Consider the following 10,803-nt stretch of genomic DNA (forward strand, 5'->3'; position numbering starts at 1 on the left):
TGAGACTTTGTGTGAAGGCTTGTATGTTTTATAACCTTGTTATGAGCTAGGACAGGCCCTGAAGAAGTATTGAGGGTTCCAAGCGGGGTTTTGAATTTACAGGCAGTCATTGTTTTAAAATGTAGACTGCAATGTTTCTAATATAACTCTCTCTATAAAGAGAAAATGTTCATCTGTCTTCTTCATCTATTGATCAGTGATATGTATAAAATAATTCTATATTTATGCCAATTCTTGCCAAAAACATATCCAGCTCATTTTTGGACAGCACCCAAGCCAGCCTCATTAGCACCCTTTTTTGGTACCAAAAAAGGGTGCTAATGAGGCTGGCTTGAGTGTTGTCCAAAAATGAGCTGGATATGTTTTTGGCAAGAATTGGCATAAATATAGAATTATTTTATACATATCACTGATATTTTCATTATAATAAAGAGTAATATTCTGCCTTGCCATCCAAGATCTTCTATAGTGTGGACCAGTAATCCACTATGTTGCATGCTTGGGGGCTGATTTATTCTAAATCAATTATTTCATACCAAGAGATCTATGGAGAAACTGGGGCCATAACAATTTCTTGGAAGGCCACATCCAGTCCTCTCCAATTAAAGTGCCCTGTACGGTAAGTTGTCCAGATCTATAGAGGACACTAGGATGTATAGGGTTCTAAATATAGAAAAATAAATCATATCACCATAGAAGGATGTCAGCACATTGGCATATTGGTATGTAGTTTGATAAAAAGATTATACCCCTATGCAGTGGAAATATTTATATAAATATATATTTAACATGTGTTAATGAATAAAAAGGCAATGGTTATTAGACAACCATGCCAGGGAATCACAATTGAAATAAAAACACTTAAAACCAATTAGAGCTGTTAAGTAAAAGAAGGGGCCCCTCCTATTTTAGTTATAGCACTCTATAGAGCTTAATTCAAGTACTGCGCATATCAACATGTACTATAATGCAGAAAAAAATAATAATAACCATGAAGTTGTCAATTGAGGTGTCAAAATTTTAACATATGTATCCGTACTGTCCAAACTGCAGTTAAGCTTGCCATAGACTCAAAGATTCGCTCGTATGGCGACATCGCCAAACAAGTGGATCTTTTCCCGATATGCCACTAATGGCATGGCTATATTGTGGGTAATTCGAACTACGATACGCCAAGGGGCTCCGATGGTTAGGTCGGTTAAAAATCAAACCTTCCCGATCAATATCGTGGCCAGATATTGATCGGGAAGACCTGTCGGAAGTCCCCATACACAGGCAGATAAGCTGTCAAATTGGTCCAAACGACCGATATCGGCAGCTTTATCTGCCCATGTATGGCCACCTTTAGTGTCCCATGTTGTTTAGGTTGTAAAAAATAACCTGTAATGAATTTATAAAATCCTAGGCATGTGTAAATATCTTGATCCCTTGTGATGATCCTGTTTCCTGACCCAAGGGAAGATCAAATGTTGCAAGTTAGGATGGACAGAGTCTATGAGGGCGACTGAAAAGTACTTATGAGGACAGCTTTAGATGTTAGAGGTGATTAGTAAAAACAGTATCCGCAGCATAATGTGTGAGCTGAGTGACGGTAATTAATGAACGCGGCGGCTATTGCTCAGTGAAACAGTGTGGAACATAAATTATATCCCTTTATCGATGTGCCGAGTTAAACAACACGTGTGGCATCTTCACAGGGTAAATAAATTTGCTACTTATCTGTAAAACGCTCCATATTCGAGCTTTAAAGTCATGTTATCCAATACCAAATGCTGCTTCATTCAACCTCTCTGTTCCATGCAAATGCTATTCACTTATGCAGGGGTCCCCAACCTTTTTTTACCCATGAGCCACATTCAAATGTAAAAAGAGTTGGGGAGCAACACAAGCATGAAAGCGTCACTTGGGGTGCCAAATAAGGTCTATGATTGGCTATTTGGTAGCCCCTATGTGGACTGGCAGCCTACAAGAGGCTCAACTTGGCACTATACTTAGTTTTTATGTAATTAAAACTTGCTTTCAAGTCAGGAATTCAAAAATAAGCCCCTGCTTTGAGGACCCTGAGAGCAACATCCAAGGGATTGGAGAGCAACATGTTGCTCACGAGCTACTGGTTGTGACTTCATTCACATGGACCCTGTACCCTAAATTCTCTACTGCAGTGATCCCCAACCAGTGGCTCATGAGCAACATGTTGCCCACCAATCCCTTAGATGTTGCTCCCAGTGACATCAAAACAGATGTTAATTTTTGAATTCCTGGCTTGGAGGCAAGATTTGGTCATATAAAAACCAGATGTACTGCCAAACAGAGCCTCCTGTAGGCTGCCAGTCCACAAAGGGGCTACCAATAGTCAATCAAAAGTCATTTTGCACCCCAGGCACTTTTTTCATGCTGGTGTTGCTCCTCAATCCTTTATTTGAATGTGGCTCATGGGTAAAAAAAAGTTTCGCGACCCCTGCTCTAAGGCTTGACTTACTTCCTATACTGAGTCCTACCTCCACGTCAGGCCCTCTGGCAGATCCATCTTCTGCTACAATGGACTCCATATATAATGTTTCATCTCATTAAAAAAGGAAACAGTCACTAGATCAACAGTGTCAGAACTGGGACTTCCTGAGACAGGGAAGGAAGGGGAAATTATCACCACTAGGCATCCTATGGCATAATGGTCTTGTGACACGTGATGAAATAATATGGTTAATCCAGTCGATTGACAGAATAATCCATTGTCTACTTGGCTATGGAAACCTTTGACCAGAGATACCACATATACCCAGCTTGACCTTTCCAAATACAATTGCCCTTTTCACCGGAGTCACATTGCTCAACGTCATGACTGATACTTTAAAGGGTGACACAGCGACGGTGACTCCGGTGATGCAATAAAAAGGAATTATGGTCAACTTTTGTTTACACAAGTATTTACATAAAATATTATGGCATTCCACTTAGATGCTGAAGAACCTGATATTGCGAAACACAAGACAAAGCCGAATGTCACAAAGGAACATTCTGACACAATATGTGAGTTACTGTTTAACTAGGTCACACACAAAAGCCAAGGGTGAGGAAATTAGTAGGAATTCGTTTCGAGTACACGGATGGAGCAACATTTAAAACTTAATATGTTTAAAAATAGACACACTGATAAGCTTATTTTAAGATTATAGGGCTCATTTACTGCATCTTGGGCAATCATCTGTGTAAGCTGTGCTCCCAACATCATGGGTTCAGTGCTCTCCACCTTCTAGCCCATGCAATTCCATGTAAACTAGGGGGTGTTCCAGACCTGCTCCCACTAAATGCAGTCCTGCCCCACCAAAATGTGTCCAGGCTCTCCAACACTTTATGTCCTCCAGTGCTCCTCAGCTCACAATTTCTCAATTTTCAAGCTGAGGGTATACCACAGGACCTCATGATCTGGCAACCCTACCGCTAACAATCTGCTTTAAAAGACAATTATGAAAAATGCATTTCCATGATCTTGGGGGGCATTTTTTATGGCCCTAGGCAGACTTGCAAGAGCACTACAGGGCGCAAGAGCTGACCCCATGCATGGAGCACTTCTACTTTGGAGCACACCTCACCCCAGAAAAAACCTAATGCAGGGTGCAGTGTTAGTGGAAGCAGGTCACTTACTTTACTGCCTGTGGCCTCAACTACCCTCTAACTTCTGTACTGACCCAGAGTGACTTTTCCACTTTTTCCACCTTTCTTGAGAAAGCTCCGTTAGTCTTCTTGCACTTGGGGTACCAAATGTTGTATTTACTTACCTAAAACCCCGGGCCGGATCTTAACGAGCGGATCTTAAACCGAAATGCTCACTAATGGCGGGGCGATATCGGATGAATCCGAACATTCGGCCCTGGGGCCAAATGATCGCATTACAATACTATGAATGGGCATCGGTGGGTCGCAGGACTGCATCAACTAGCCGATTCAGTCCTGGATCGTACAAAAAAATCTAACTTGACTGATCGATATCTGCCTGATTTTTGGCCTGATATCGATCGGGAGGACCTGTTGGTAGAGCCCACACATGGGCAAATAAGCTGCCGAATCAGTCTAAAGGACCAATATCGGCAGCTTTAATCTGCCCGTGTATGGCCACCTTTAGTCACCTGAAAGTGGTAATTTTACCCTTTAGCCAAAAAGCATATTTATTAGGGGAAAACATTAGTGATGGGCGAATAAATTTGCCTGGCTCGAATTCGCAGTGAATTTACACATTTCGCCACTGAAAATTCGCCGGCAAAAATTCAATGGTGTCAAAAAATTTTGGGTGAGCGTCCGTAAAGTTGCTCGAATCAAAAACACGATTCGAACGCCTATTGACTTTAACGCCGGCGTCAAAATTGATGCAAGCGACTTTTCGGATGCACGTCCAAAATTGACTCGGGCATCAATTTTCATGAATTTGTCGCAGAATCGAAACGGGAGAAATTCGCCCATAACTAAAAAAAACACCCTTCACCACAAGTCAACCCCCAGCTCTCCTATTCACTTGTATATATTTACCAAAAGGTGAAAACAGAGTTTTCTCAGTTTCTACCCTGTGATAAAGATCCTATACCCTTGAATAGAAAGCTGTGAAACTTCCCTCTGATGTGCTCTGATTTCATTCTTTGATTATTGATGAGTGAATTTGTCAAGTTATGCTTCACCAAAAAAAAAATTTCAAAACGGCAAAAAATTTGAGAATAGCGTTGAAGTAAATGGCCATGTTTTTGCTCTCCAGATGTATTAAAATGAATGTGTGTTTTTTCTCATGTTTTTTGGGGGGGGTCAAATATTTCCAAGGCAGATTTGTGGTGCGGTTTCACATAAAAATTTGCAGATGGCAAAACAATATTACATTAATGTCCTCTAGTGATGGGTGAATTTATTCGGCAGGCGCGAATTCTAAGTGAATTCCCATGATTCGCCACCGGCGAATACATTTGCGAAACCATTGCGAAAATTTGCCAGCATCGCGTTTTTTTGGGCGCCGGCACAATTTACTCAAAAACGAAAGCTGGCTTCAAAAACGAGACGCTGGCACAGTTTCGCACATTTTTCGCTGTTTCACGAATTTCGTGGGAAATTTGCAAATCTTTTGGCGAAGCGAAATGCACCAAATTCGCCCATCACTAATGTCCTCTGCAGGCACTCTAGTGGTGTTTAGTAGGTGCTTATTTAATATTTGCTTGTGATATTCGAACCATTTACTCTATTTTTTAGTTCAGTTTTTGCAAGATTAATTTCAAATTTTGACACGTGAAAATGATGGGTAGAATGTGACAAAATATACAATAACACGTATCAATTCTCTATTTATTTTTCAAGGCATATATTAAGCATCCATAAGGACACAAATAGTTAACAATTAACAAAGAGGGAAAGAAAAAAGTATAAAAAAAAGAAAAGAGAAAAAAGGGGAGAAAAAGATCTAAAAAAACTGATTCAAATTGTAATTTAATTTTTTTATTTTTTTAATAAAGATTCTCAAGTATTTGAGGTCTTTTTTTTTTTTTAAAAAAAATTCAGTTTAGTTTAGGATTAGTAAATGTCAGGTTTTCCACTATTTTATTTTAAGTGATTGTGGGGCAACCCAACAAAAAGATAATTTTTTATTTATCAAAAGTTGAGGTTTTTTTTTTACCTCAAATAAACTCGAATGAACTCGAAACTCAAATGGTATATTATTTAACTTGAATGTGAAAAACCAGATTGTGCGAGTTTGAGTCCTGCAACCCGAAAACTCGATTAGATCAAGTTTTAGATTGGCCAAATCATTCGAGTTTTCAGACAAAACTCTCTGAAAAAAACTCGAATATCAAACAGGCTGTTAACCTTTTCATATAGTTCAAGGGACCTCTCTGCCATTGACTTCTATATAACCTTGACAGGTTTAATGTGGTGTATTTTCCGATTAAGCCTGCCATAGACGCAAAGATCCGATCGTATGAATCCTCGATTCGTGCGATTTCCGGACCGTGTGTGGAGATTCCCGTCATTTTTCGTCCCATGGAGATCGGTCGTTCAGTCCGAGTTTTTCTAACCTGAAAATGTGTGTTTTGAATAAAAAATACAACTCAAACCTTAATAGATCTGCTCCTAAATCACTAATGATCTCATTATATGGTTAAATTATTTTTTGGTCATTCATTTGTGTCTTTTTTACATTACATCATAGAGTTCTATTCCATAAATCACTCTACACTAGTTTATGTTAATGAATTACATCTAATTAACTAGTTTCACCTTTTGGGACATCATTTTCCTGGGATTCACAAAATGCAATAAAGGGGCTGTCACAAATCCTTGGCACTCTTGGCACTGGGAAAGTGGCATATGCCTAGATAAATGTGGCGTTGGCTTGTGCAGAATTGGTCAGATGAAAGGATAGGCACACCCAAGGAATTTCCAAATCTTTTCACTGGTGCTCCCAGATCCCACAGTCTGGGTTCACTGTATGTTTAGATGCAAATGCTAACAAAAAGGAATATGGAGCAACAGATGACTGATGATTGATTTAAAGAAAACCAGTGATAATCTTCTATCTTTTGTATGTTTACTATGCACCCAACTCTGTCCAACATATTAGGTGTGCACTAGACAGTATTGGGTTTAGGAGCTGCAGTCCAGGCACCAGTATAAAATATAACATATCTGGCTCAGTTGTTTGTCTGGATCTCCAACAGGAGTATCTTGTTCTTCTTCATAAGACTTTGTTGGGCAACAAGGATATTCTTTCCTTTCTAGAAAGAAAGTTGCATCACTTCTCATAGGCTGAGCTAATCTATATTTTCTCTATCTTCGTTCATGACCCAACTCTTCAATGCTACATTTTACCTCCTTCCTTGCAGAGCCAGATACCATTTTCTTTTCTTTGCCCTTCATTCTATTAATGAGCACGTTGTGGGGCAGCAGATTCTGAGAAATGTTCCACGTTTCATTTACAAACTTTTCCTTTTATTGCCCTGAACTTCTTTCTTTGTCACTATTTCTTGAGAAGATATTTGGATGTGACTGGGCACAGCATTAGGTGGGCCTGGGGGGACTGAATGTAACCAAATATTTTTAATGATAATTTAAATAAAGGAATTTTTTACGGAAAAGCAAGCCTTTGGGACAGCTATCTTTTGGATACAAGGAATTTTGGGCACAGCATTAACCAGGTTCTCTAAACAAGATTTTGTATTGTTGGTTTCCGTTTGGAGCCTTGGTCTCCAAAACTTGTTTTTTTCTTTTGAGAAACATATTTTTAGACCTGGGGTCTCTTTCTACAACTGGTATAAGAAATCCCTGTTCATTCTTTTCCTTTACATAAATCTGTCTTAACATGCTCTAGAATTGCCTTTTTTCCCCCCCTTTGCTTTGGGTATCACTTTCCTTTTTGTACTTTCTCCTTACAGTCCTGTAGAGAAATCACAGAATCAAAAGAATAAAAAGTAAACTACTTGGAGTGCACATGTCCTAAGTGTAAGGGCCCGAGGGCTCAGTAGGAGTGCGGACCAAGGAGGAGGCAGGTAGTCACCGAGTTCGTAGTACAGAAGGATCAGGCAAGAGAATAGTCGTGGTTCAGGCAAAAGGTTCAGTCCAGGCAGCAAAGGGTCAATCCGAATAACAGGCAAGGTAGGTACACAGGAAATCAGGCAATAATATCACACCCAGGAATTCACGAAGATAAACCTATACTTGGGCAAGGTCTGTAATGTCCAAGGGGTTTAAATAGGCAGAATTGGCGCCAAAGTTTGGGCGCAATGACGTCATGACGCTGACGCCGGCGTCAAGACGCTGGCGTCAGGACGCTGACGCACGTTCTGTCGCCGGCGACCATTCCATCACCGGCGACCAATCGGCGGGCCAGGAGAAGCTGACGTCATCATGCTGCGACCGGCAGGATCACCATGGGGAAGCAAGGAGTCGCCATCTTGGACGCCGTGGCCATCTTGGAGGTGAGTAACTTCAGCTTCCATTACACTAAGTAAATAGAGAATAAGAGACTCATCAAACAAGATTAGGAAGATCTGCAACAGAAGAATATTAGTAAGTCAGACAGTTGCACACTTATTTACTTTGTAATGAACCACCTGCAGAGGGCAATAAAATCCTATAAAAGTGATCATGCTAGTGATCTGTCTTTGTTTAAGGTGGGAATATCATCTACCTGCCACAATTGGCAGATTTCTGGGGAACAGAGACCAGGAAAGGCCAGTCCATTAATCTTATAATCCACCACTCCTTCTACTATGTGGCCAAGTACGAGCAGGACCAGGTCATATGATGGAAGCACCTCCTTCCCCACAGGACAATATTACTTTTTATAAATATAGGGAACTTTGGAATCAGTGCTTAAACTGGAATCTAATTTGAATTGAGTTTTCAGAATTTTTTTTTCGACTTTTGGGCGTGAATTTTTTTTGACACTCGTCAAATATGTTTGTTTGCTCTGCAACTTTCTAGTTTGAAATCTAAATTTGAATCTAGTTTTAAACAAATAATACCTAGAATGGGCAGGTTAGATTATTAGAGCATAGCCTAAACTGATCTGATTACTTATCAAGTATGGTTGCGACCAGTTTAGTATGTATATAGACAAGGCTAGGCACGTTGGCCCCAATTTATGCCTTAATTAGGGGGTTATTTGCTTAAACTCATATTTATCTGGTGGGGCTTTTTGGGGAAACACTGTAAATTTTTGTGGAAAAAAACCTCAAATTTTTAGATGCTGCAAAAAACCCTAATGCGAAAATCCGCCTTCTCAGAGGTGGTATAAATCAATGGGGGAGGCACCACCTCAAATTGAAATTATTGTGGTCTTCAGAGGGTTTAGCCTGAAAATCTAACTTTTTCTAGGTTTTGGGAAAAAATCAATCTCAATTTGAAGATATTGTGGTTTGCGCTGAGATTAGCCTGCAAAATCCAAAAAAAATCTGGGTTTTCAGGCTAAAACTTGAAAAACCAGATGATTTGTGTGATTTTATCGTGTTTTTTCCTGAAACTATGTTTTTTTTTATAAATAAATAAGGTCAAATTGGGCATGGAAATTTGGTTGTGGTTTATTTTTATAAAATATGAGATATATGCATAGTTTCGTAATTAACCCCAGCAACAGCAATGATCACTATATGTCTGCCTACTTTGATGTATTTTTGCCGCAGTGGGGGGATACCATTGTAGGATCTGTCCAAGGAAGCAAAAAATGGTCCAGAAAAAACGGTCCAGAGTTAGCTAGGATCTATGATCACTTATTTACTTTGTAATGAACCACCTGCAGAGGGCAATAAAATCCTATAAAAGTGATCATGCTAGTGATCTGTCTTTGTTTAAGGTGGGAATATCATCTACCTGCCACAATTGGCAGATGTCTGGGGAACAGAGACCAGGAAAGGCCAGTCCATTAATCTTATAATCCACCACTCCTTCTACTATGTGGCCAAGTACGAGCAGGACCAGGTCATATGATGGAAGCACCTCCTTCCCCACAGGTATCCCTGAATAATTTCAGAAAGGGCGGGATTTACTCAAGAACAGTGTTAGAGAAGTCTGCATGGGGACTCATTAGGAAGCTGCTGACCAATTGCCTTTGCCTACATTTGCCTTCTGTCTTCCCTTATCATTGCTCTGCTGCATGGTGTTATTATTTTCTGTCCTATAGTTCCTCCTTTTCCTTTTATTTTCTATCTTTCTAATCCTCTTTCTCCTGGAAAATTATCTTTCTCTCCTTATTTCTTCTTTCCCTTCACTTCTTCATCTCCCTGTTCCCCATCTTTTCTTCTCCTCTTCTGTTGCCTTCATCTTTTCAACTAAATTCTACTTATCTTCATCCTCTCTTCTCCGTTAATTTTTTTTTCATTACTTGAGTCACTCTTCCTTCTCTCCTGCTCCATATTAATCTTCTCTCATCTATCACAAAAAGTATAAATATTGAATATGTAGGTTGAATTGTGCCCTAAGTGGCCAAGCCCTCGCCACTGGAAACCACAGTCACATGTCCTGTTGTGTAAGATCTTTGTTGTATAGAATGTCATGTTATGTTTTCTTTCCCACTAGCAGTTATCCTGTGTATCTGCCGTGATTCCTCTGATATCTTGTTTCCATGTAACAATAAATCCTGGTGTCTGTCAATCACCATCTCCCAATCTACGTCTGATATTCCGCCAGAAACACAATGGAGTGACAGTACAGGTCTATTCATTTGCGCCATGTTCCCACCTGTGATCTGACGGTTTGTGTTCCTTCCCAGAACAGAGACCTGAGAACAGTGCGGATGTGCATTGTATGTCCATGAACATAAACATCACTCAGCCAAGAACTACGTCAACACTATAGAGTCTTTTATCTGCAGTAACAAAAGGTTTTGACTTCGCTCCTTTCTCCTTATCGGTGAGAGAAATGCAACAGGTGCACTGAAAGCATTTGTAATTTAATTTACTCATTTTGAAATAAACTGGAAATTGGTTGTTCAAGAACTTGGCAGCTTAGTGGCCTGAAAATCCTTTGGACAAGGACTGCAGGTGCTGAGGTGGTCTTTGGCCCATACTAGATACTGGTCAGTTTAGCTTCATATTAATGTGCATCTTTCTTTCTTTCCAGAGCATTAGTGCTTAGTCTCTAGTGCTCCAGAAGCAAGCAAACTTCTCGTGCGGCTGGTTAGCATGCTGCCCCTTAATTTGTGCCGCCCTAGGCCTGAGCCTTTGTGGCCTTGCTGCAAATCCAGACCTGGCCACTAGTGATGGGAAAATTTGTCCCGTTTCGCCATGAATTTTAGCAAATTTCCTGTGAAACGGCGATTCCTGTGAAACGGCGATTTTG

At 40.1% G+C, this 10,803-nt stretch overlaps 1 long non-coding RNA gene across 1 annotated transcript; it reads left to right on the top strand.

The window, feature by feature from the left end:
• Nucleotides 1-8,279: 8,279 nt before the first annotated feature.
• On the top strand, nucleotides 8,280-10,464 carry LOC108696935. The gene is made up of 2 exons (XR_001932353.2): nucleotides 8,280-9,476; nucleotides 10,042-10,464. It is a non-coding gene; the product is annotated as an uncharacterized LOC108696935 (long non-coding RNA).
• Nucleotides 10,465-10,803: the final 339 nt, after the last annotated feature.

The sequence above is a fragment of the Xenopus laevis genome, chromosome 7L (assembly GCF_017654675.1).
Source record: "Xenopus laevis strain J_2021 chromosome 7L, Xenopus_laevis_v10.1, whole genome shotgun sequence".
NCBI lineage: Eukaryota > Metazoa > Chordata > Amphibia > Anura > Pipidae > Xenopus > Xenopus laevis.